At 42.1% G+C, this 27,498-nt stretch overlaps 1 protein-coding gene across 4 annotated transcripts in view; it reads left to right on the forward strand.

The window, feature by feature from the left end:
- TNIK (TRAF2 and NCK interacting kinase) overlaps positions 1-27,498 on the forward strand; it is a 413,295-nt gene that overhangs the window by 216,665 nt on the left and 169,132 nt on the right. The gene's annotated exons all lie outside the window — the stretch shown is intronic.

Here is a 27,498-nt window from a genome sequence, read left to right on the forward strand (position 1 = left end):
CCTGCCAGCCTACATTTCTTCCTAGTTGTGACATTTGAGAGAATTACAAAAAATAACTGCCCTTTGGTATCTTATATTCTTGAAATCAGATCTAAAAGAAGGAGGGTTAAAACACCCATATGGTCCCAAGCTCGAGCTCAGGGTTGGGGTAACAGAGAAGCATCCCGAGGCTTCGTGGCAGGTTTTGTTTTTAGCTTGATTTACCAGACAAACCAAATCCGAAGGTGGAAGAGTGGAGCCTGAGTGAGGGGCCTGGAATGAGAGGCCTTCGCAGCCTCCCACAGGCTGCCAGAAGGGCTGCTCTGAAGTCCTGGCTTGATATTCCCAGATACTTTTGTTAACTCAAAAAGTGAAGGAGAGTGGCTTACTTCTGCCCTGGTAAAACCATGCATTCTAAAATATGAAATGCTTCACTACCCCCTCCTTCCATTTAAATTTTCTTTAAATGCCCGTTTTCTCTCTCTGACTTGATAAAATCCCAGCTGTTGATTTTCACGTTCTAAGGGAACTGGATGGTGTCACTTGGACCTCGTGTTCCACCCAACCCACCACGCTTATCCCTTTTTCACTTTCTTACAAAACCCAGATTTGTTTTCTCTCTCCTAAAGAGATAAACTAACCAAACTGCTTTCTTACATCAGAGTTACATTATGAATGTCTAAGAACCAATTCTACGCAATGATAGACAATATTGCTCTGATTGAATTCACGCTGGCAGGCCACATGCTGGCTTTAGTACTTTCCCTTCTAAGTGGGGAGAGCAGTGCAGTGCTACCACCATTATATTTTAATATGCAGGCTACCTACCTTGAATTATCAGAAGACAAATGGAAATTTATGACACTTTCAGGGACGATGTGGTACAAGATGCTGGTTCTTTTCATGAGTTTGTTTCCGTCTTCTCCTCTTCCCCCACCCCCAATGTTTAATATCATCTGTTCATATAAATGAATGCGTAAATTTTCTACCAGCTGCACAAATCCCTTTGGTTTTCTAGTTCTTATGTTCAGAGTATTTATGTAGAGTTAAAATTTGAAGCCTATTCAGTCATTTATTCAATACCTACCATATGCCCGGCACTAGGCTGGAGCCAGGTGGCGAGCACAGGAAAGGTATAGAGGCATTCTCTCTCCATATACTGCTTCCAGTGAAGAAATTTATGTAAACAAACACACACACAAACTAGAGAGTAACACAAAAGGTTTTACAGGTGACCAATTAAGTAAAGAGAAGACATGCAGACCCCAAAATTTAACTGTGCAAATCGATGTCCTTCCTTCAGAGTAGAAGACTATACCTTTTTCTTTCAAAAATAATGCAATTGCCTTATGTATTTGAGGGCTACCTTCTTTTGGAGATGAGGTGCACAAACTACCAAGTAGCTTTTTGGTCACTTATCATTTTAGCTTTACAGTGCTTTTTTTTGGGGGGGGGTGGGTATGCGGGCCTCTCACCGCTGCGGCCTGTCCCGTTGCGGAGCACAGGCTCCAGACACGCAGGCCCAGCGGCCATGGCTCACGGGCCCAGCCGCTCCGCGGCATGTGGGACCCTCCCGGACCGGGGCACGAACCCACATCGGCAGGCAGACTCCCAACCACTGCGCCACCAGGGAAACCCTACAGTGCTTTTATTCAACATGATCCTTCTCCTTCTTTACCTGTTTGGAAAGATATCAAACTCTTTTAAAAAAATCAAATATGCTCTGTAACAAATATAGATGGGTCGTAATTCTTTTTCAATATTCAGAGGAATGTGGTGAAGGCAGTTTTAAAATGATTTCAACATCAATGGTATTAATGCCTAGAGACAAAATCCATTTTCAGTGCAAGTCCCAGTAGTTTTGTTAAATAAAATTGGATACAATATTTGTATTAAATATCAAATAGTCTAATAGGAAATTAAAGTTCTTGGTAACTTAGGCCCCAACTAAGCACATATATTCTGTGGATCTGAGTTAGATGAAACATCTCATAGTAAGGAGTACCATGCAGTGCCCTTGCACCCTGCTTCCACCCCAACCCTAGTTGCTAACCTGCCTTGGCCAGAGGAAATTACCCCAAAACAGTGGAAGGAAGGTTGGTAACTACTATGGCATTTCCTACTCTTCACTTCTGGGCCCGGCTATCAGTACAGATCATCAAAATCATGACCCAAACACGTTCAGACATCATTTCAGACCTCCAGCAGCAAGAGTGAGAAGCCTCATGCTGGAACGGACCAAAGCAGTCGACACTCTTGAAATCATCATCTTTTAAAGGTGTCAAGAAATGATCACTTCTCCCTCCTACAGTAAGTCCTTACATCTGTGTCCTGGCCTCTACTATTTGTCCAGGTGTGCCCAGGAAAACCATGAAGGTTACAACATGTGCTCTGGTTTATCTTCAATACCCCGTTACCCACCTTTAAGTTGTCTGGCAGTCGATGTATATAGGTGATACCTTTTGTGGGGTTTACTGGTTTTCCCGCTGCAGTTTAGGTGAGCTTCAGCCATTCCTTGGTCAAACAAACATTTTCAGATGCATCAGAACACATTATGCTTGTGGTCTTTTGCTAGTTGGTGCCTTTGAATAAGATACACTGTATTTGACAGTGATCTTGGACGCCATCGGTGGATGATTGCTGCAACAGAGAATTGTAAGGAAAAGAAAAAGTTTCCAACACAAGCGTCTGATATCCCAAATGTAAAGTAATAATGGAAAATTGTAGCATTTTCAGAGCATCATACATTTTACAAACTTTCATCTGCCAGCTCGTTTAGTTCTTACAACAGCCTTAGGTATCATTACTCTTGTTTTACTGGTGGAAACTGAGGCCCAGAGAGATCGTAGTGATTTGCTGGTGGTCACGCAGCTGGTAGGGGACAGCGCCTGGTGCAGACCTAAGATTCTCCGAACACGGGGGCAGTGTTCTTCCTTCCTCCCACAGCTGAACGAGTTGGAGTCCTTGCTGTTCTCTAAGTTGCCTGCGTGGCCTTGGAGGAGTAGGCTGGAAGGGGTTAACATCATTGCGCACAAATGTCTCTAACAGCTCTAACATTCATTTTTGCTAGTCTTTCAAGTCTACCAGGTTTGAGCACATGAGATTAAAGAAAAGACGTAATTCAGATTTGCAGGAATCCCTATTCCTGAACACCTTGAGGAAGCAGGGCTTGGATTACATCTTAGAATTTTTAAAGTGCTGATGCTATTTAACCCAACCTCATTTCTGTGAAGACACTGTCTCATCTGTCAACACCAGTTTCCCGGCAGACAGGCCCAGTTGGTCTCCCCAAGGTCCTCCCCATGAATGTTAGAGGGTGCTGATGCTGGCACAAAGCAAGGCTTCTATCTGGGCATGAAGAAGCTTCCTCTGAGAAAAGGAGTGATCGGTGTGGATACAAGTAAGTGGGGAGCTTTCCCGAACACGTGACCTCTGAGATGTAGAGCAGAAGTTGGGTGAAATCTGGATGGGGAGGTCGTAAAGGCTGAGGCATGGAGAGGGTATGTGGGAGTGGCTAGAGCCAGGCCTTACCATCTGTGTGATCTTGTGACTGTGCCCCACTCTCCTCATCTGTAGAATGGGGATGGGGGATGGTAACTGTACCTACTTCACGTGGCTGATGTGTGGATTAAATAGCAGTCCAGGTAAAGTCCTAACCTGGCAAGTAGTTACTCAGGAAAAGCAAGCTAGTAGCTACTAATAGGGAGAATAGGAATCCCAGGAACAGTTGGAGAATCTTGATAAGCTGGGTTGGATGGGCCTTGGCTGACAGAGGAAAACCCTGCTGCTTCAAGAGTGGGTGAAATAAATAGCTATGGTATAACCGTATGTGAGAATGTGTGAAGAATATGTTTTCCTGCAGGCTCCTCCCTTTAATAGATAGTAAAGGGCAGTAATAGCTGACGTCATAGGTAGCAAATTTGACATTTTTTCATTTGCCTTTTGTAATGAATTATTCCAGATTGAGTTATGTTTACCACCATCGTTCCATCTGAATATGCCTGTTAATGTATAATATCCTAAGGGCTGCCCAGGATGGGGTTAGCAGTAACTAACTGCAGTAGGGCTCTAATTTGCCATTTATGCCCGCTGCCAGCATCCTTAGCTTCCTTGGATTTTCTGGGCTCGAGTGATTCTTCTAAAAGAAAATGGCAGCCCCATTTACATTTGAACAAATCAGGTGTTCACTTTGGGGTATATACCTAAATAGACTTGGGTTGGAAATATGTGTTGTTATATCTCCTCATCTTCCTAAATCATCCTAAAGCAGCCTGGTACTTGATAGCTAGTGGGGTATAGTGCAGTGACATAATGGCCGACCTGCCACTTCAGGCTGGATTTATGTTTCATAAGCTAAAATGGTTCTTAACTATTTTTGTTGCCATGTTAGATAGCTATTTATATTGAATGCTTTTATAATAAGAAAACACTGTGTAAAAAGGTACATTTTAACAGAATTTCATAAGGTTCTGCACTAGAGGTAATAACCAGAATACTGAAAATAATACTGTCACTTTCACTTGCATTTTAAATCAGATTTATAGCTTTCTTTTATTTATAACTTGGTTCTAGACTGAAAGCAAAATCACCATCTTATTATTTCTTATTCAAAGGTTGTAAGAAAAGAGTACCAAGTGAAATGATTTTGTATGAAAAGATCACAGGATTTGGCAGCAAAGGTCTGGATTAAAACCTTGGCCTTGCCGTTAATTAGCTGTGACTTTGAATAAGTCACCTAATCTTTGGCTCATTAGTGAAATGGGATAATATTGATACTATAATTGTATTACTATGACCTGTAACAGTGCCCCGCTCTTGCGACTCACAGCCTGGACTTATCATGACCCAGGTCTGTTCTGCTTTTAAAATCTTAAATATGCAGCATCCCAATCTCAGAACACAGTCTTTGACTCTCCTGTTTATAGTCTCTCACACCCTGCACACCTGCTCTTTATGAATAAACCTTCTGGTCCCTTCTGTCAGTCTTGAAACTTTAATAACTTGTCTATCCAGCCTTGGGCCCCATGATTCCTTATTTTAATCATTGTAAGCCAATATGTGCTATCTCCTGTGCCCTTTGTCTTCCCGAATATCCACCTTGCAGACACCTTACCTTAGATCAGTCCAACCATTTGCTTCCTTTTTCTGCATTTGGGCTGCACGACACAACTCAGGGAAAAGCACAAAACCCAACCCCAGTGGCACTCGGTACTACTTAATCGTCTATGGTACTTACCTACTCAGTTCCTTCTCCTGTTCCTGGAAGAATTACTCCAAAACTTTTCCTCTCCTCCCTTCTACTGCCCCTGGCTTCAGTACTCTCTGCAGGTGCCCTTCCTGCCTGCCTCTTGGAGAAAGTAGAGCCAGTGGACAGGTATCCCACAATGCTTCTCTCTCCCTCTACCAGCTCATCTTTGCCCACCTACATTCTTACCTTCTTCCATCCTGTCTTGGTGCAAGACCTTTCCCTTCTTCTGTTCAAGACTGGTCCTCCTGCATGGGTGTAGGCTCCCTTCTCCTGTTTCTGGGGCCTTGCTCCTCTCAGCACAGACTTCTTCAGTGAGACCTCAGTATCAGTGTCTATCTCTTTCCAAACTGAGCCAACATTTTTCTACCTTCTTTGTCTCCCCTCGGTCACCTCCCATTTTTTCCCTTCCCTATGTTTAATCTGGCTTCTGTCTCTGCCTTATAATTCCTGCTTTTACCCCAGAGGCCTCATCATTGCCAGATTGAATGAGCCCTTTTCAGTCCTTATTTCACACGGTCTCCTGTAGCATCCAGTTCTGACTATACCCTCCTTTTAGAAACTCACCACACCCTCCTTTCTGAAATTTTCTCGTTCCTTAACTTCCTTTGACATTGCAACTTTCTCTTTTCTCAGCCTCTCGTTATTTTTTCTTAGTGTCCTTTTGTGAGTTCAGCTCAACCCTCTGAAGCTTAGCCTCCTCTTTGGCTGCCTAGTGGGCACACGAGTCTGGTGTTCATCAAGCCCCTGAAACCTTGTATGTTTCAGACTGAAGTCACCGCCTCCCCTCTTCATGTTTTCCTGTGAGTCTTCTGTCTCAGGGAGTGGTACCCTGACCCATCCAGATTCACACGCCAGAAATGTCAGCTCCTTCCTGTATAAAAGTCCTGTTGATTCTCCTTCTTATTTATCCCTTGGATCCATTCTCTTCTCTCTGCCACAGACTTTGTTTCAGATCCCGACTGGTTTAATAGTCTCCAAATCATGGTAGAGGATGGATGAACTGAGTGCTGGAGCTGATGGTGGTGAGTGAGGAGGTGAGGATGGGGTGTGGAAGACACTGACAGTGTGTCCTTTCTGGAATCCAATCTGATCCTGTGACTCCCAGCATAAACCCTTTAATGTCATAGTCTTTAGTATGGCATGGGAAGTTCTTCTTGACTGGGACCCTGTCTATTTCTCCAACCATATTTCCTGCTGTTTTCCATACACATATGTCGTCACAGCCATACACAGATTCTGGCTCTTCCTAATACTTTGACCAATACCTGTGTTCCGTGCCTTAAATGTCCTTCCCTGTCTTTCTCCTGATCTAGTCCCTTTGATCATTTAGGACTGAATTAAAGTCTTAACTTTGCTACCATTCCTGTCCAGCCCAATCTGTGTTGGCTGTTTTGACTCCGATTCTGTGAAATATTTGGGCATCTGTCCATCATAATATCAGTTTCTCAAGCTGAGAGTTTCTGAAAACTCCATTTTGAGAAATCATAGCTGAAAACCCCAAATCTTGAGAGAGTAACTAGTGCTAGAAAGACTAAGGTTGCGAGTAAACTCCTGAAAGCCCTGTGAAATATTTTTTGGTTATTAAATGAAGCAATAAAGAAAATGGAGTAAGTGAAATGACCATCAATGAGAAGCTACATATCTTAAATAACAGATATTTTGGACAAGGTGTGTAACTGCTTTGTATATTAGTTTCCTCGTCTGTAAAATGAGGATAATACTAATACCTACCTCATAGTGGGTCATGATGAGTTAAGATACGTAAAAGGCTTAAAACAGTGCCTGACGTAGTAAGCACTAAGTAGGTATTAGCTATGAATGATACTTTTCACTTACCATCTATGATGACCACATACTGTTTATTATTTCTAGCCCCCGTATTTTTACTGATGTAATTAGAATCTGTCTTGTTTTGAAGTGTGAATATGAAGACACATTTTCTTTTTTGTTGTTTTGCTTTTTTTAAATTAAATTAAATTAATTTATTTTTTATACAGCAGGTTCTTATTAGTTATCTATTTTATACATATTAGTGTCTATATGTCAATCCCAATCTCCCAGTTCATCCCACCCCACCCCCACCCCTCCGCTCTTTCCCCTTTGGTGTCCATACGTTTGTTCTCTACGTCTGTGTCTCTATTTCCGCCTTGCAAACCGGTTCATCTGTACCATTTTTCTTGATTCCACATATATGTGTTAATATACGCTATTTGTTTTTCTCTTTCTGACTTACTTCACTCTGTATGACAGTCTCTAGGTCCATCCACGTCTCTACAAATGACCCAATTTCGTTCCTTTTTAATGGCTGAGTAATATTCCATTGTATATATGTACCACATCTTCTTTATCCATTCGTCTGTCGATGGGCATTTAGGTTGCTTCCATGACCTGGCTATTGTAAATAGTGCTGCAACGAATATTGGGGTGCATGTGTCTTTTTGAATTATGTTTTTTTCTGGATATATGCCCAGTAGTGGGATTGCTGGATCATATGGTAATTCTATTTCTAGATTTTTAAGGAACGCCCATACTGTCCTCCATAGTGGCTGTATCAATTTACATTCCCACCAACAGTGCAAGAGGGTTCCCTTTTCTCCACACCCTCTCCAGCATTTGTTGTTTGTAGATTTTCTGATGATGCCCATTCTAACTGGTGTGAGGTGATACCTCATTGTAGTTTTGATTTGCATTTCTCTAATAATTAGTGATGTTGAGCAGCTTTTCATGTGCCTCTTGGCCATCTGTACGTCTTCTTTGGAGAAATGTCTATTTAGGTCTTCTGCCCATGTTTTGATTGGGTTGTTTGTTTTTTTAATATTGAGCTGCATGAGCTGTTTATATATTTTGGAGATGAATCCTTTGTCCGTTGATGGGTTTGCAATATTTTCTCCCCTTCTGTGGGTTGTCTTTTCGTCTTGTTTATAGTTTCCTTTGCTGTGCAAAAGCTTTTAAGTTTCATTAGGTCCCATTTGTTTGTTTTTGTTTTTATTTCCATTACTCTAGGAGGTGGGTCAAAAAAGATCTTTCTGTGATTTATGTCAAAGAGTGTTCTTCTTACGTTTTCCTCTAAGAGTTTTATAGTGTCTGGTCTTACATTTAGGGAAGACACATTTTCTTTGACTGCTTCTCCAATCCAAGTGTTCAGTGGCATCTAATTTATTACTCACAGTTGTGGAGTCATCTTAGTTTCCACTGTTGTCTCAAACAAGTACCTTTTTATCTGACTTGGGAAGTGTTTGGGTGATGTTTATCTAAGCAAGTCCAGCTCAGAGTATCCTAGTATGCATTTCTCAACTCCCTCAGGGCTCAGGATTTGCTTTGTCCCGTGACATCCAGAATGTGGCAGAATAGGCTGATCTGGGTTCATTACCCTCTTCTGCAACATTCTCTCTCTTTCCCTGCCTCCCTCCCTCTCCCTTTCCCTCGCCTTCTCTCTCTCATTCACACTCTTTGCCATCTGCCTGAAGTTCCACTCTCCCGTCTCCCTTGCCTTTACTTCCTTTATGGTTTCAAGACAGCCCTATACAAACACCTACTTCTGCTTCTTTTCTACTCCCCACCTCCAATTCTCTTTTTCTTACCATTTCCCACAGGATTTGATGTTCGTTTCCTTAAATTAAAATATTCACAATATTAAAAACGTATAATATAGGAAAGCTGTGACTTTAAATTCCATGAGGGCAAGAAACAGCGTTTTATTCATATTTGTATTAGTAGGTATTCAGAGGAAAGTTATCAATAGCAAATGAGATGATCTATGGGAAAGAAATGTATAAATTGTAAAAAACAAATCACGGTACAGATTTTTAACCCCTAATCTGGGTTTTCCCTTTTCCATTATGGAGTACTATAACACCTTCATCATAGGAAAATCCTCAGGATCTAATTCTGTTTTTGTAAAAGTATCTTAAAAAGATGTCCCAACCTCCCTAGGTAACTCTGACCCTTTCATCAAGTCTACTTTATAAGAAAATTTAAAATTTTAAATTATGAGTTAAATTTATTGTTTCTTTTATTTTTCATATAAAAGGTGATCCACTGTTCTAGTGACATTCATATAGTTGATGCCTGTTACTATGTATTTTTCTCAGCCTGTTCCTTAGCCTGTGATATCATGAATGTGTTGACACCTTCCTCCAAATCATTCAGATCACTCTCACAGGACCTTCTAACTTCTCTAACTTCAATTTAGGTTGTGGAGTTAGTATTAATCACATATTTACCTAAGTGCAGTGTTGAAGAGTAAAGGTCTAAGGTCTTTGTTTTGTTTTTTTTTGTTTTGCGATACGCGGGCCTCTCACTGTTGTGGCCTTTCCCGTTGCGGAGCACAGGCTCCGGACGCGCAGGCTCAGCGGCCACGGCTCACGGGCCCAGCCGCTCCGCGGCATGTGGGATCTTCCCGGACCAGGGCACGAACCCGCGTCCCCTGCATCGGCAGGTGGACTGTCAACCACTGCGCCACCAGGGAAGCCCCTAAGGTCTTTCTTTTATAGAACCCAAATCCCTGCACTGCTGGCTCCTTTGTACACGATGGAGGTTGACGTTTCAACAGATCTGAATTCCTGTGTCCTCTTATTCCAACTTCTTTTTTCCAAATCATTTGCTTTAATACTGTATTTCCTAAGAGTATCTGAGAATATTGGTAATCCAGAAAGAAATTTTTCGTAAATAATTAATGGTGCAGTTAAGTGCAAAATAGTTAACAAACTTATACAAATCTTTCTAAGTAGCTTCCTTGCTCCTTTTTCATAATCTCATAGTACTTTCAGGTCTCTTGTTGAAGTATAGTCAAGTTCCTATGATATATATAGAGAGAACCAGTAAGTTGTTGTTATCTTACTGCCATTGAATTAATTTTTCAAGTAATTAATCAAATTTCAATTTGATTGGAATATATCAAATAGAGGTGTGTCGATTAATAAAATACAATCATAAAGTTCATTTCCATCTGACCTTTGTAACACATAGGCTGGTAGATTAAATTTCAAATTGAAAAACATGATATTTTCTTAATAGCATCTTCCCCTAAAACTGTGGCAGAAATAATATGTGACCAGACTGGAGAGTGATTCTGTACTGGCAAATATAAACTGAAATGCAGGAAATTCCTTGCTGTCATTTATCAAACTGTTTGAGAAAAGTTTTGTTTTTTCAGGAAAAGTGAATATATTTGAGAATGTATTATAATGTTGACTATTTGAGTAAAAACAATCTTTGATGAGAATAGTATAGCACTAAGCACAAAGTTAAAATTGTATCATGGCCTTTAAAAGACAGCCTCTCTTGTGCTTCCCTGGTGGCACAGTGGTTAATAGTCTGCCTGCCGATGCAGGGGACACGGGTTTGAGCCCTGGTCTGGGAAGATCCCACATGCCGCAGAGCAAGTGGGCCCCCGTGTGTCACAACTACTGAGCCCGCGTGCTGCAACTACTGAAGCCCACGCGCCTAGAGCCTGTGCTTCGCAACAAGAGAAGTCACCTCAGTGAGAAGCCCGCATGCAGCAACGAAGACGCAACTCAGCCAAAAAAGAAAAAAAAAAAAAAAAGACAGCCTCTCTAAAATCTCAATCCTCTTCAATTTTTTTCTACAGTAGGGTTGTCCTTGGAGGACCTTGCAAAATAAATTAGAAAAGAATATTCTGGATCTAATAAAAACAGTTCTGTCTCAATGAGATAAGGTGGATTTCTTTCTTGCTATTTTTCTTTAAGGTAATTATTGTGTCTTGTAAGGACCACATATATTAGAGATTTTCTTTTTAATGGTGTCTTCACCAAAATAAGATGCCATGACTTGAGGAAGCCTCTGAAAGTGAAACAAACAGGAAAAAAAACCATATTTTTATAAATCTTCTTTTAGGAGTAAACTCTATTAAAATGAACTTAAATTAGTGCAAGAAATTTTAATAATTATGATTATTATGACTCAGAGACTGACACAGCACTTTACATATATAACAGGTGCTCAGTAAGTAGTCTGTGAATTTAAATTTTAATTACAGGCTGCCATGTTGTTCAACTCCAGGAAATTTCCATTTATATAGAAAAGAATGGGATTGCTGTTTCTTGGAGTTGTGTAACAATGTGGCTTGTGACTAGGGTAAGAAGGTTTTTTTTTAAACTTATTATAATTATTATGCCCATTTTATGTGAAATTAGATTTCCTTTATAAGACCTTTCTTTGTAAAAACTTGACCACATTCCAGTGTGTGCTGAAATCCATTTCCATTTATAGAAATGAGGTTTTTTGGAAAGTTTTTTATGGTCTTATTTTGCTTAATAAGGGAATCTTGTACTGATTGTATTTGTGATACGTCGTGAACCCCTGAACAGAAATTGTCAAGGTTAGACAGCTCTATTGGACGTTATCATGAACAACACAGTGAAATGTTGACTCAGTCAGTTGAGTAATAAGAACTCACTCTATGTGGTTGCTCTTGTTTGCATTTTTGTCCTATAAAACAGGCGTAGCAAGTATTTCTCTTTCCCTTCTTTATAAAATGCATGAAAAGTTAAAAGAGATTTGCCTAGAGCCTTATTGAAAAATTGGAAACTGATCAAATTCTGAATAGAATGTATGTACTGTTACCCTTCAGCTCCACTGCATTTACTATCTTCCGAGGATTTTTCGTCGATTTTGAGTTTGTTTTCTAAAAGGTATTTTTCTCAAAGAGAAAAAGTAAATACTAAAACATATAGAAACAGAAATATAATGTTTTAAAAAGTGTAATTCAAGCCTTTTAAGCATAGTATGTACAGTTCTTATGTAGTTTTCAATGGTCACATCTGTAAATTGTTGAATGTCCATCAATGATTAATAAATTAATACATTGTATTATTACTGGCATTAAAATACTATCATTTAATGGTTTGCTAAATCTAAGACAGATTTTTCTCGTTAGGAGATCTTGAGATATCATAAGTCACACTTTAATAATGAAAACTATCAGTTCAGTTATTTGCTTAAATGAGCACCATTTTGATTTTCTTACCATCCTTACTGAAGACAGAAGCCATGGATGAAATAAATCATTAATGTTGCAAATGCAAGACTGCTGGGCTAAATACCAAAGAAATGCAGATGGATACTGATATTTTGGCTAATAAGCAAGTACCTAAGGCCCAAGGTGACAGAAATCAGGTCCTGGCAACTAGGTTTAAATTAGATTTGATATTTGAATCTTTGGCCATATGCCTACACCTATTCCACAACTGGAAATGAGGAAGAGGAGGAAGGAAAGGCAATTCTTCATTCTTTTGTGCAGGTGACCTTAGCTGATTGAGGTCTTACAGGTTTAGGTGAATGTACTAGCTCCATCTTTCCACAATTGTGTCAAGGAAAGTTTATCCAGTGTCCTCTTTGGTTCAAAAGGCACAAACAACCTCATCCTTAATTTCTACCTGTAAGGTTGATCTGTTGGCTGCTGCTAGCAGGAATATAATTTGGAGATGCAGTCACCTCCACTTAAATACTTTGTAATGTTTCCATACTCTTATATAACTTTTCAATCCATGTTGCTAACATTTAAATAGAACAATTATATATGTTTACACAAATAAATCTTCCTAGACAAAATATACTCTGATTGTCAGGCATTTTATTTTATAGCTCTATTCTTTACCCTTTAGCGTTAGGGAGAATTTTAAATAGAATTAAAAAGGAGTAATACATTCTTGCCTGGTTTACTTTTATGCAAGGCCAATCTGAATGGAAAATATGACCTGCAAAAAGTCTGCTTCTCTGAGCCTCAGTTTTCTCATTTGATGACAGTACTTGTTCTATCAGTTGTTATGCCTCCGAATAAGAGATGCTGTGATTTTTTTTATGAGAACAGAGGGACCTGGACAAGTGTTGCCACCAGGGTTGGGGATTCATTCTTACAGCCCGTATTGATTGAGTGCAGGCACTGATCTGCCACTGAAGACAGAGAGTGAACAAGACAAAGAGAAGTGTCTGCCCTCAAGACACCTCCATTCTAGAGTGAGAGCTGCCCAATGTACAAAATAAATAATAAGACTTATCATTTGTTCGATGACAATAAAGCAGGGGAGGAGGATATAGTAAGAGCTAGGGTGGAGCTGAATTTTCAGATAGGATGGCCAGGGAAGGACTCCTGAGGAAAGGTGATTTTTGAATCAAAATCTGAAGCAAGCAGAGCAAGAAGGAATGTAAAGTTCCAGGGCTGGGTCGGGGGTCGGGGGTCGGGGGGAGGCGGACAGCAGGAGGGCAGAACAGAACTTTTTAAGTAACACTGAAAACACTGAAATATCATCATCATTTACCCAGGCACTATACCACGAGTGTATATATATATTAATTGAATCCTCACAACAAGCTAGCGAGCGAATAATTTTATATCCAATTCACAGATAAGGAAACTATCCACCAAAAGTAATTCTAGACCCAGGAAGTCGTACAAGGGCTCCTCACACCTCCTCCAAAGCTTTTCCTCTTAATTTCCATACTCATCTCTCAGGTGCTCCAAAGCTTCTGCTCAGTTTGGTGATTTTCTCTGAGACTAGTTGAAATCCCTGCTTGAGATGAGAAGATTGGTCGAAAAGTCAGCCAGGTGCTCTCCTTGTCCTTCACAGAATCCCTGATCAGTCAGTCTAGGCTGGAAGCATGAAACTGTGGTGGGAGAGAAGAATTTCATTGGAGTCAGGGGAACCTCACCCTCCCTGAGAGGAAGCTACCTGACAGGTCACAGTTGGATCACAGCTAAATTTAGCTGCAAATCAATGCACTTATTAACTAGTCAGTGACCTGCCCAGATCCTGGGGCACATCATATTTACTTAAGAGCCCTCTTTCTTTCTCAGGTGTCATCACCTTTCGCCCAGCATTATTGTTCTGGTGGGAGGGTGGAGGCTTCTGAGAGGCACATGAGCAGTTCCTCCCAGCAGCTTGCGTCCCAGGGAGGGATGTGTTTGCTGACAAATTGCTGTAGTCCGTGTTGACCACCACTTTGAAAGATTATAAGTATGTAAGAGCCTTCCTGCCTTTATACAAGGCTTTCAGGTTTCAGATGTCATTTTTGTCCTCTTGCCCTCCTACCTAAAAAATGATTTGCCTTCGCTGGGAAAGCATAGTTGCTAGTGCGATCTGTGTTGCCGACACAGAAGACCTCTGTTGGCAGGAGAGAGGTTTTAGCCTTTGCAGAGATGCGTGTGGAACCATGACAATGACATAATCATTTCATACACTGTGCTGGATCCCTATTTGCGATGTTTTCCTTTGGCCACTTTCAAGAAACTTCAGCTCTTTAATCCTCAATTGCCTAAAATGGGAGAATGGTGTCATTAATAGAGAATAATATTGCTCCTCTTATTCTTTCTTTAAAAAAAAAGAAATCTGCTTTCCTTATTTCTTGGAAACAGATCACTTACAACTGCAAGATCCCTACATCCCTTCATTTGAAGAACCTATGTTGGATGAAGGCAAATATCTTTATTCTTATATAGTTGACCTTTATATTTAAGCATAAAGTTTCATCATGAATTCTATTTTAATCAAACAAAATAATGTATTCCTGAATTGAGCTGCCGATAGTTGAAAACTATAACTGAACATTGGAGAAGGGGGAAAGAACACACACACACTATGGAGGGTTGAGAAGATCTAACAGTGGTTGAGAAGGTCTAACAGTTTTTGAGAAATGAAAATAGGATATTCTTTCCAAAATTAATGTAAGTAGCAAAAATTATACTTCTATGTCCAAATTTTAAATATAAACCAAATTTTATTTAGCCCCAATATTACTTTATCAGTTGTTTTTTGAAATTTAGAAAATGCTGCTTCATTGGGAGACAGTGAAGATTTTAGAATTGGCCTCCTAACACACACAAAAGCCGGATGGAGAGTGGCTTCACAGGCTATTGGGTATTACCTGTGTTCTAAAAGGCCATGGATGTTGGAATTTGAGAAATATGCCCCTCATTTGTAAGTACTGCTAAGCAAAGAAAGAACGGTGACACCTCCACTCTTACCCACCTCCACTGGAGATCCCAGAGGGCAGGGCCTTATCTTTTGATCTTTGTAACCTTAGTGCCTCTGGGGACTATGACATTTACCAGAATTCAGCATTCATTGAGCACCTAGATGCAAGAGGGAAGAGATATGGGAACATATGTATATGTATAACTGATTCACTTTGTTACAAAGCAGAAACTAACACACCATTGTAAAGCAATTATACTCCAATAAAGATGAAAAAAAAAGTCAAATTCTTTTAAATCGGGGTTTGTCAGTCTTGGCCGGGTTGACAATGGGAGCCCAATAATTCTTTGTTGGGGGTGGGAAATGTCCTGTACATTGTAGAAGGTTACCATCTCTGGCCTCTACCCACTAGATATCAGTAGCAGCAGTGAACACTGGTGACCATCAAAAAATGTCTCCAGGCATCCACACATATCACGTGGGGTGGAGCTAAAATTGGCCCTTAAAAGGTGTGAGGTAAAGAGGTTTTCTTTTCTTTAAAAGGCTAAAGCGTAGATAACTATTCAAAATCCCCACCCTCGCCCCCCATCTATATCTACATACACATGCGCGTGCACGCACACACACACACACACACACACACATATTCTTGCAGAGTTCTTACAGAGGAGGCATTTGGTTGAGAGCACTCATTGCAGCCTTTCTTTCATGGAAATCATTATGACTCCAGTAAATTGCTCACTAAATTTCATCTGTCGCCTGCGTTCCTGTTCAGATACAACTAAAGCCTATTGAAATTGATTTTTGTGTCAGCAGCAGAGCAGGGATTCAGTAAGAACATGAAAGCTTCCCTCTCATTACTAGTCTTTTTTCCCCATATTACTTTAGATTTGGTGGGCCCTAATTATATTCCAGTGCTTCTTCTGCTGACACTTCTTTTGTTTTAATTAAAACTTCTGGAGGTTTGAGGACACTGTGGAAGAGGGTTTATGCATCAACAGCCCTGATGAAGAGTCAAATGGGTCCCTATTTGTGTTCCTGCCGCCCCAAGAATGATGTCTGGGAACGCTGTGGTCCTTTGCCTTTGTTTTCCTCTCCACCTCGGTGCGGTCCTTTCTCTTCCCGCACAGCTCTGAGCTTCCAGACCCGCTCTTGCTGCTGTACAGACGTTCTAAGTGACCCAGATGGCGCTGTGGGTGGACTGGTTTCATACTAAAGCCATAAATTAGGTGAAATGAAATGCAGTACTGTCTTTTTATTATTATTATTTATCTCTGCCCCCGTGCCTGTTGGTGCCTCGTGGTGCAACGCCAACCCCGCCCACTCCCGACCCCGTGGTTGTAAATCTGACCACAGGGGTGGGGGCTGTAATTGACAAACCTATGCAAGGCCTGGAAGGAAGACATCATATATCTCCTTAATCTGCTGCTGGGAGGTGGGATCTACCAGAGGTCCTCAGGGAAAGACAGAGTTGCCTCGTAAAATAGTCCGTAGAGAGGGAGCTATTGATTGGAAATCTAAAAAAATGAGCTGCCCTTCCCCAAGAGGTTGGATCTGTCCTGCCTAGGGCTAGTACTCTTTCAGGAAAAGTGGGGGCAGAGATGGAGGAACTGTAGCAGGGCAGCATCTGGGCCTTGCTTCTCTCCTGTCATACCTTTCTCTTCCTCAGGTAAACTGTGAGATTCTGAAATGCAGAATGCTAAGGTCTCCTCAGGTCTCCAGGATTACTCCACGGGCCGGTGTGGGTGTCCACACTTGGGAAAGAACAAAAGCGAAAACTTCTTGAGCAAAATACTCACATCGGACCAAGTGGCTTCTTCCTCCAGTCCCCATACCGCGAGCCATTCTTACGGTCTCTCTTCCTGCCCCTCTTAAGTAGGCATTTCCCCCAGTTCTATCAAGCTTCTCCCAGATTAAGCCGGGATGGGTCACTGGAGTCTCTCTTCTCTGTGGTTGGAGGCAGCTTACAGGGTCCACTAGTCGTAGAAACTTCATGTTTCCCAGTGTGATTTAGCACCTACTCTTTGTGAGATGCTGTCCTTGACGATGTCAGATGATTAAACAGACACAAGGCAGAGTGCTCTGAGGAGCTTTCACTTTCGATTCTAGCGTGTAGAAGCCATGCCTGATGGACTTAAGGTCCAATGGCCTTAGAGACTAAGGAGGAAAGAGAAATTGGTCCCCATAGCATTCACATGGGTTATTTATTGAAAGCTGTTGAGCACTGTATACATTGTTACATTTAACCTTTTACGGACAGCATCAAGAGCAGCCCATCTTTGTATCTTAAGGGGATTCCTAGTGTTTCTACCATACTGTACCCATGTGTTCTAAAACACCTGTGCCTGACTCTCAGATTTCATAGAGCACTAACATCTCACCCTGCCACCCCAATGAAAAACAAAAATAACTATTGGGAACCAACATAGGGTTGTTTACTTTTACTTTTAAAAAATTGAGAACATGTAATTAATGGACATTTTAATGCCCCCAAATACTAAGAAGCCTGCTTAAGTTGAATACTTGCGGCTTTCTGGAAAACTTTGTCATGAGGTTCTTATTTTTCTCCTTTTACTGAAGTTGGGTAAAGACTTCTTCCTAGACTGGTGTCCAGGAACCAAGGCGTTTAAATGCCATGCATATCCCCACGTGTCACCTGGACTTGGGGGACAGGGAAGGCTGTCATGCTGGGTGGGAAGAGGTAGAATATTGGAGAGGCCAGGGAGCTGGCCGCATGCGAATATTCTATCCCCAGCCTTTGAGCCCTCATATCTAGGGGACTTTATCCTCCCAGAAGTTAATGTACAAAAGCCACAAATGATTGTGGTAATTCTGTGGCATAAATTAGATGAGAGCCAGTAGGATCTTCCGTGTTGTGCTCCTTTGGGGGGTTGAGAGAGGAGGTTATTGGGCAATGTGTTCTTGGCTTATGGCCATAGCCAAGAGACTGGTTCTGCTACTTTTTTGAGCTCTCATCACCCCACACCCTGTCTGCTCGTCACTGCTGTCACTTCAGCTGTGTACGCCTTTCCTCGGTACAGGCATCAGGCTCCCTGCCACGGAATCTGCATACATTAACTATTGTCTGCTAAAAATTGTGACTGTTTGATTCTTTTCTTTTAATCATCCATTTTGATTTTTATAAACTGAGCCAAACTGGCAGCCATGAAGACAGAGGAATGCTAGTTTCTAACAAAGAAAAATGAGACACAGTCTTTTCTTCCCTGCCCTGTGTCTGTGAGCAAGGCTCAATTCTCAGTTGGCCCAGCCCCGAACAATCTTGAAAACAATCCATTTTCTGCTTCTCAGAGGTGCCAAGCAGAGGAATTCACAGTGAGTGGTGTGGAGATGGAGAGCTGTTGCTTGGGAACTGTCCTGTATCGCTACCTTGCTTCATCTTTGCCACAGTCTGGGAGCAGTGAGGGCTGGATCACAGCTCTGTCTGCGTGGGCAGGAGGATTTTTTAAGCCTCACATGAATGGCACATGCAGGCCAAGGAAAAATAGAGGCCCCGTTAACCTGGGGAGACTCTAGAAGCAGACGCCGTGCCAAGCATATTCTGTGAACGTTCTTGTTCCTTGATCATACGGATTTACAAAGTCTTTTCATAAAGTTGTCTTGTCTGCCTCTTTGCCTCAACACATGTTGTACCAAAGAATGGTAGCATTCCTGAAGATGTTCAGATAGATATCTTAACTATGCTTTAATCTTAACTGTGAGTGGAAAATCAGAGTTCATCTTCACTCTCAGAGGGAAAGCTAAGACCAATTTCTAGTTTCTCTGTGATCTCTGCAGAGGGGAAGTAAATTGGCCTCTCTATAGGGTTTAAGGGAACTTCATCCACTAAAATCATCTTCTAATTTATTTAAGAGTGAAATGATTGTAATCCCTGCTTACAACCCCACCTCATCTGCTCCTCTACACTTTGTGGCTGGATAAAAATGTGTGTGTGTGTGTGTGTGTGTGTGTGTGTGTGTGTGTGTGCGTGTGTTGGCGGGGGGAGAGGAGGGGAATGGAAGAAACTGATGTGGACATATGGATGGTATTGACCAAGAACCTGAATACGACCCTCAAAGGTCACTACTTCACTCAGTCCGTTATTTCGCAGATGTTTATTGAATCCCTGCTGTGTCAAGCACTCTGGAAAACATGGGGGTAAATATATATCCCATCCATCCCCAGGTCTTGTTGATTTGACCTCCTGAATATCTCTGGACTCTCTCTACCTCTCACCTTCTCCATTACTTCCATCCTAGTCCAAGTTGCCATTAGCTCTCAAATGAATTACCAAGCAGTACTGTGTTATTCTTCCATTATCTTGTCTAGTTTCCTCTATTCCCTGTCCTGCATCCAAAGTGATTTTTTCAAAATGAAAACTTGATGACCCTACATTCTTTCTTCAAACCCTTCAGTGGCTGCCCATTGGTCTTAAGGTAAAGATAGAACTCCTCAGAGTGGCCTGTGAGGCCCTGCATGGACTCACTAGACATGTACTGTCTACTCCAGCCATACTGGCCTGCTTTCAGTTACTCAAATGCTCAAGCAACTACACCACAGGACTTTTGAACATGCTGTTCCCTTTATCTGGAATATATTTCCCAAAGCTTGACCTAGTTTTTTCTATTCATCCTTTAAGTCAGAGCTTTTCTAAAAACTTCCACGCCATAGTAAGAAATACTATTTTACATTAACACTGAGAATACAGATAGGTAGGTAGGTAGGTAGGAAGATATAAGGATGATAGATAAATAGATGGATGAGTCTTTGATTGAGTTCCCTAGGTAACAGATTCTCAGGGCAGAGATGTGTTTGTAGGAAGTGTTTTGGGAGGTACTCTCAGGATCAACACCAATAAGAGAGTGAAGACAGATTTGGGCAGAGGAAGGAGTTGACGGCAGTTTCAAAGCCCCAGGCAATCCCCCCAAAAAGGAGCTCTGGAGCTGGGATGGCCCTTCAAAGTTTTCCACTTTGACATAAATGATGTAGGCTTTTGTATTCCTACATCAACCAATCATTGAGTGTTTGCTGCCTCCGGGTCAGGGGTATTACCTTAGGCAAGGAGCATGACCTTGGGTCCAACTGCTCTCTTTGACTAAGGGTATTTCCTGAAGAAAGACTCAGAGTAGCCCAGTCCTGAAGGAGGGAGCTGGGGAGCACACCACAGCATCCACTACAGTCAATTCCTTATGATGCTTGGATCCATCTGCTTTGCATGATAAGTTCTGGAAACACTTCCTCTGGGATTCTGGCTGGTCTCTTTTCCCAGGCCAAGTTGTGGGAAGAAAGCCCCCACCATTACATATTGTCTAATGGTTGTACCTGTTGCTCATCATATCCCTCCTCTGCTACCCATTTTAATCTCCCCCACCTTGTTTAGCATCTTCGCTGGTCTGTACGGCAATCTTGTTGGGGTGACGCACATATTTATTCCTGAGAAGTCCAAGCTTCTGCTCAACACGCCTTTCTCAGTCTTGACTGCTGCTGTTGTCCATTTACCAAAAAAAAAAAAAATGGGTAGAATATAAAAAGACTCTTATCTTCTGCAGCCTGAGGGTAGAAAAAGCTGAGGACCAGATCCAGGCATTAATTATTAGGGTAAAGCAAAAGTTCAATCCTCAATTCAAGCGTGATTGGGAAGGAATGATCTCTGAAACTTGGAATGGAGACGTCCAAGTTGATGCGCTTAAAAGCTTGAAACCTCTCATCCCTGGAATCCTCTGCATCTACAGAAGTGATGTTCCCATCCTTTTTTTTTCTTTTGGTCATGCCGTGAGGCATGCAGGATCTTAGTTCCCTGACCAGGGATTGAACCTGTGCCCCCTGCATTGGGAGCACAGAGTCTTAACCACTGGACCACCAGGGAAGTCCCGATGTTCCCATCTTGATTGAAGATACTGCACAGACCTTGGAATTTAACCTGATCTCCCTTATGATTTTCACACATTGCATTCAGCTGATCAATCACTGTAGCTTTCCACTGTCTTTCGCTAGTAGTCTCAGCAAAAGCCATCTGATTCTACCTTTTTAAACTACTGTTTCCTCAGGACATCGCAAAAGTCTGAAATATTGGACTCACCAGTGTGTTCCCTGGCTCCTGTATCCTACTTCAGTTCCCCACTAGTGAACGTGTTGACAGTGACACTGCTACAGCATGCCAGGGGCTATCAGTGAGCCACCTGCCACCAGTGATGGGAGTCTTATTGACAGCTACTCTGAGAGCCTGTCTCCTCAGGCCATTCCTGGTACCAATTGTCTTAGATGGAGTTTCCCCTGGAACAGATCCTGAGATAATTTATATGTACGAATTTTACTGGGGAGTGTAGGATCTACACCTCTGAAGAAAGTAGCATTGTGCAGAGGAAGAAGTTTAACTGTAATACAGTCCCAACAAAGACCTCACCCATCCCAAGGAGAGGTCAGGAGCTAAGTGGGCTCTTCAGAATTGCCCAACTCTAAGACTAAAGGCCTGAGCCTTTATACTTCTGTATCAACCAGAAATTGGATTTGGCTGTCTCCAGGACGGAACATGACCTTGGGCTGAGGGCAATTCCCAGAAAGGGCCTTGGTTGAGACCTCTCAGATACTTCAGTCTTGAAAGGAGAATCGGGTGGTACTCTGCAGTATCAATGATAGATAGGTGATTGATGTAACCGTAACAGTTGATCCGTGAAACAACAGCTGCCATTATTACATGTTCTACACTGTGATTTTTTTTTTCTATTTCATTTGATTTATTTTCATGGTTCTTATGGTGCACATTTTGAAAATCACAATATTGGATTACGATCAGTAGGATAGTGTAGGATGCTGTGAAAACACACAGGTAAGGGCATTTGCTTGCAATCAGGAAATTGAAGAACTCTTCCTCAATAAAGGTGAGATCAAATCTAAGCTAAGCACGAAGAGCTAGAAACGCTCTACCTGTGTGAGTCCTTGGATAAGGAGGAATGGAGACGGTGGGTGGAGTGTCTGCATTTTCCACAACCCTGGTTTGCTCATGTGCTCCGCTGGGAACAGATGTATTTCGGTGACCTAGAAATGAAAGGACTCTCTCTTCCAGACTTGCCTCAAGCTAGCAGTTCTAAAGCCATCTTGCTGTTCCTTAGAAAATAACAGCAATAGCAGAGCCCAGGCTTGCACGGCTATTTCAGACAAAACCATTGTTTTTCTCTTGTACTTATTTTAGGGAGTAGGTGAAGGGGCAACATAGTCTCTTGGTATCTGTGGTGAAGTGGGGGTCAGGGCTGGGTATTGGTTCCGGGACCCCACTTGGATACCAAAATCTGTGGATGCTCAAGTCCTTTATATAAAATAGCATAGTTATTTGCATATAAGCTATACACATTCTCCCATATAGTTTAAATCATCTCTAGATTACTTATAATACCTCATACAATGTAAATGCTATGTAAATAGCTGCTGGCATGCAAAGGATTTGCTTTTTGGAACTTTCCAGAATTTTTTTCCTTGAGTATTTTCTGTCTGAGTTGGGTTGAATGTATGAATGTGGAACCTGTGGATACAGAGGGCTAAAGGTACTATAATCCTTGAAGGTACTATAATCCTGAAATGTGAGGTAGAAGAAAAAAAAGAAGGGGAACAGAGTGTGTGTGTAAATCTGTCTAAGCACTGGAATGGAGTGCGCCCGCCTGTTGTCCAACCCCAGCTCATGTGCCTGATGCACAGTGAGACCAAACAGATCAAAATGTCAAGAGTTCGAGCAGAGAAGGGTTTACTGCAGGGGCCCAACAAGGAGAATGGGTGGTTCGTGTTCAAAAGACCCAAACTCCCCGATGGCTTTCAGGCAAGTGTTTGTAAAGACAGTGTTAGAGGAGAGGGTCATAGGATATGTGACCAGCTTGTGGACCTTCTTCTGATGAGTTCCTGGTGAGGTTACAGGGTGGTGTTTCTGAAACTTAACCTTCTGGTTCCAACCAGTCTGGGGTCTGCATGCTTGTGGTCAGCATGTAGTCACCATCCTCCACTTGGGTGGGGGTCTTCGTTTCCAGAGAACTACTCAAAGGTATGCATCAGATTATTATCTATCCTCCTTTGGGAGGAACTAGGTGTCCCATGACTCTATTGTCCTCATCATTAACTTCTTGACCCTGCTCTTTGGAACTCAGGGAAGGCCTGGGAGGACAAAGCCTTTTTCTACAAACAAGAAACGGGAGACACAAAGGGGCTTTTGTACCCAGGAGGGCCCCACAGGGTCCTGCTTAGTTTCAATCCCCTCTTTTCTTTGATACTCCTCAGTCTTGAGGGGAACAGGTGTAAAACTAGAAAGGGAATAAAGTTTTGGATAGAGAGCTTAATCATAACCTCGGCAGAGGAACTCTGGTTTAGCGACACTCAACTTCACGCCAGCCGAGTGACCCCACAGCCTCTGCTTTCCCTGGTTTGGTTTGACGGGTTTTTTTCTTCCTTTCTTTCAGAGGGCCTTTTTATGCTTGAAGTCATGATTGAGGCTTTGGGTCCCACTGGAATACCAATTTTGTTTTTCTAGATTTAGTCTGTTATTTTTGTTATTGTTGGTTATTTCAGTAGAAAACAAAATCTTACTTCATTCTTTTATTAAGAAATGACTCAGCAATTGCAATGTGATGGGACATTTTTCCATAATTTTCGTGGATAAAAAATTTTAACACTTTGTCTCCTTTAAAGTTTCTTTTCCCCCAGAATTTCATTTTTACTCCTTGGTTGACTATGTAGTTTAGATTCAAACTAGGGTCTATGATTATGTTTTTAATTTCTCTTTAAGTAGAAATAAGTTAAAATTAGGAGTAGTATTGAATTTTCACCTCAAAATTCTCTTGTAATAATAACATCCTCCCCATTGCCCTCAAATTAAAAAAAAAAATTAAATCCTACATGAAACAGAGATGAATGGTTCATGTTTAATTCAAGTTAAGTGAAGTATGAAAAGGTTTGTTGAAAAAAATTGTTTAAATTTTAGTGATAAGAATTTCTAATTCATGGGCGATTGGGATTGACATGTATACACTGATGTGTATAAAATTGATGACTAATAAGAACCTGCTATATAAAAATATAAATAAAATAAAATAAAATAAGAATTTCTAATTCAGGAGCTGGAAGGTAGAACTGGAACAGGTGAGAAAGTGTCCTGGGTTTAGGTCCCCATTAGTTGTGAGATATTGGCCTCATCTCTAAAAGAAGGATTAGATTAGGCACCTTAGGGGCTACTCCTACTCAATTTATTTGTGACTTTATGAAGTTGTCGCTTTAAACACTGTCTGGACAATGATATGCCTCGGGTTTCGAGTGATCTTTAGGTCAGCTGATTCCTAGCCATTCCCTCAAAGTCTGCCTTCATCTGGATCCTAATTTGGTTTGGCATTCTCTAGTGACGGAAAAGGCAACTCACGCTGGGCAGCCTCCTTTGCGGCTCCCCCATCGAAGGTTGACAGCTCAGCAGCCTTCCTGTTCCAGAGCACAGGACGCCTTTGCTTGGGACTGAGCTGAGGCTGCTAATTGTTCCACCTCCAGGATCTCATTTAAGCCCAAACTGCCATCCCAAAGGTGTATTATTCAGTCATCTGTCAGACCCATCGAGAATGGTTATTTCAGCTTGGAAGGGAAATTTAAAATGGAGAAGTAGGTTGTTTTCTTTTCTAGTATGTTATAAGCAGTTGCTAAAACAAAAACAAAAACGACCCTGTGTCTTAAGTTCAAAAACGTCATAGCTATTTAATTTATTTATTTCAAACCAAGAGCTGCTCAGTGCCCAATGCCATTTACATTTGAAATGTAAAGCGGATTGTATCCTGTCCATTCCCTCCCTGGCTGCTGATGGAAAGAACTAGGTGTTGACATGTCCTTGTAACAAATTATTCGCTCGAAGAAGATTCCGTGTCACTTAAGGAGTTAAAAATAGAGTGTAACATTTCTCAAACTGTGTTGGCTGAAGTGACTTCAGGAGCTCCCCGGGGCAGTTAGGAGACTGCTCAAACCCCTGCTTGAACAAGGAGGTTGGATGCCTTTCAAGATTTTTGGTGGGAAAAGGTTCTGCTGCAAATGGAACCAGAGGGGAAGCACAGGAGAGAGGGAAGGAGACCAGCGAGGTGGTGGTGGGGGGATTAATGGTCCTTTGGGCTCAGTGCTGTAGTAGAAACATGGAATGTTCATTACTAGCACAGAGGCCAGGGGTGAATCTACAAAGTGAGTAAGCTTACTGGGGAGCTGGGAGTGAAGGGCATTCCAGGCCAAGAAAACACACCATCAGGGAGACAAGAAAACACACCATCAGGGAAACAAGAAACAATGCAATACCTTTAGAGAACGCAGTTTAGTGTCGGGGACCACAGCATAAGAGCAGGTGGGAGCCCACCAAGGTGGCGTGGCAGACAGGGGGTCAGTTCTTAGAGGTCCCTGCAAGACATGCCCAGGTGTTCCCCTTTCCTGGCTGCATGGTACCATTAAAAGAATTTCAAGGTGAATCAGCTGTGTGACATCAGCCAGACCCTCTGTATTTGTCTGCAGTCCCCTACACTCCTTTAGTGCTTTAGTAGAGAAATAACCATTGTTTAAGGTATGATTTGTGGCCCTTACTTTAAAGACTTTCTATTCTCGAAGAGAAGCTAATGACTCCTTTGTTAAGGTCACCATTACAGCATCGCAGACTTAACTGGGACCTGGACAACCCTGGAGGTCATTCAGTGTCTTATCAACAGAGGGCACTGTTGCTACTTCACCTTTGTGGGAGGTTGACCCAGGCTCTGCAGGAAGTTAGTACTGCTGGCCCCTGGGTACTAAGTGGCAGTAATACTACTCTCCCCACTCAGTCATTGTGAAAACTAAATTTCCAACTACTTTTCCTAAATTTCCTTGGGGTAGAAAGGGGGGGGTGTTAACAGTGACACCTACTCCCCCCCACCTCCGACCACTGAGCCCAGGCGCCCCACGTTTTGCAGATGAGGAAACCAGGGTCCAGATGGGTTACATAACTTGCTCCCAGTGAACCAGCTGGTCCTGGGCAGAACCAGGCGTCTGGAATTCCGGTCCAGGGCTCTTGGTGTGGTAATGCTTCAGCCCCCTCCCTCAATTTCTTGAAAGTTGAAGTACGCCTGTGACCCTATTAGGTTACTGATTTAATGTCTTCTTCTTTGTGCTCTTTTCTGAGTGAGGAGGAAAGGGAGGGAGCAGAATGGAGGTTGAAAGGTGAAGGAAGCACTATTAGAATCAGGTAGGTCCATACACAAAGCTGAGATATATGAGAAGGAAAGGGGCAGGCAGCACCAAAGCTATCTCCTCCAGCTTCAGGTGGACATGACTCCACTACCTGCTGTTGTCGTTCATCCATAAACATGCCACCCCATCGACGGGCTAGGCACCCACTATTCCAGCCACTGGAAATACAATGATGAGACACAGTCCCTTCCTTCATGAAACATATAACTTAAGAGGAAGACAACACTTAAAATTAATCACAAGACAGGACTATAAATAATTATAGCCAGCATCTGCTGACAGCTCTTCTGTGCCAGGTACTGTCAAGCACTCTATATACATTATCTCATTCAATCCTCCTTGCAATACTATGAGTTAGGTACTATCATTATTTCCATTTTTCAGACGTGGAAACTGAGGCCTAGAAAGTTAAGGGATTTGCCTAAGGTCGTGCGGCTGGGATTTGAATCCAGCTGATCTTGGAAGGTATATTATACTGCATAATAGCAATGGTAGGTAAAATGTATTGTAGAAGCCACATAGAAAATGCATTTAGAAGTAATGGATAGGGCTTCCCTGGTGGCGCAGTGGTTGAGAGTCCGCCTGCCGATGCAGGGGACACGGGTTCGTGCCCCGGTTCGGGAAGATCCCACATGCCGCGGAGCGGCTGGGCCCGTGAGCCATGGCCGCTGAGCCTGCGCGTCCGGAGCCTGTGCTCCGCAGCGGGAGAGGCCACAGCAGTGAGAGGCCCGCGTACCGCGAAAAAAAAAAAAGAAGTAATGGATATTGACCATCTTTACCACTGTCTGAGAGTCAGATGTAGACTTTATGTTTCTCAAGGAGCAAGTGCAGAGAAAGCTCCTCTTTGGGATTGCCCCCTCACCACACCCTGTTCTCTTTCAGTTCCTTGTGGTTGCTGCTTCACCGTGGTTGCAAAGACCAGGGATACCTCCTCTGGGGAAGCAGTTCCTTATGCTCAATACTGTCTCTTTGATCACAAATTCGGATTGATTGCTATCTGTTTTGTTTTAGGCCCCCTTTTAAGATGAAGATAAATTAATAGTCTGAAGTGAAGAGAAGCAGAATCATATCCATTTGAGACTGTTACAAGATATTTTACTAATCGAGGAAACTAAAGTTTCTGCACAT

The sequence above is a fragment of the Globicephala melas genome, chromosome 4 (genome assembly GCF_963455315.2).
Source record: "Globicephala melas chromosome 4, mGloMel1.2, whole genome shotgun sequence".
Taxonomy (NCBI): domain Eukaryota; kingdom Metazoa; phylum Chordata; class Mammalia; order Artiodactyla; family Delphinidae; genus Globicephala; species Globicephala melas.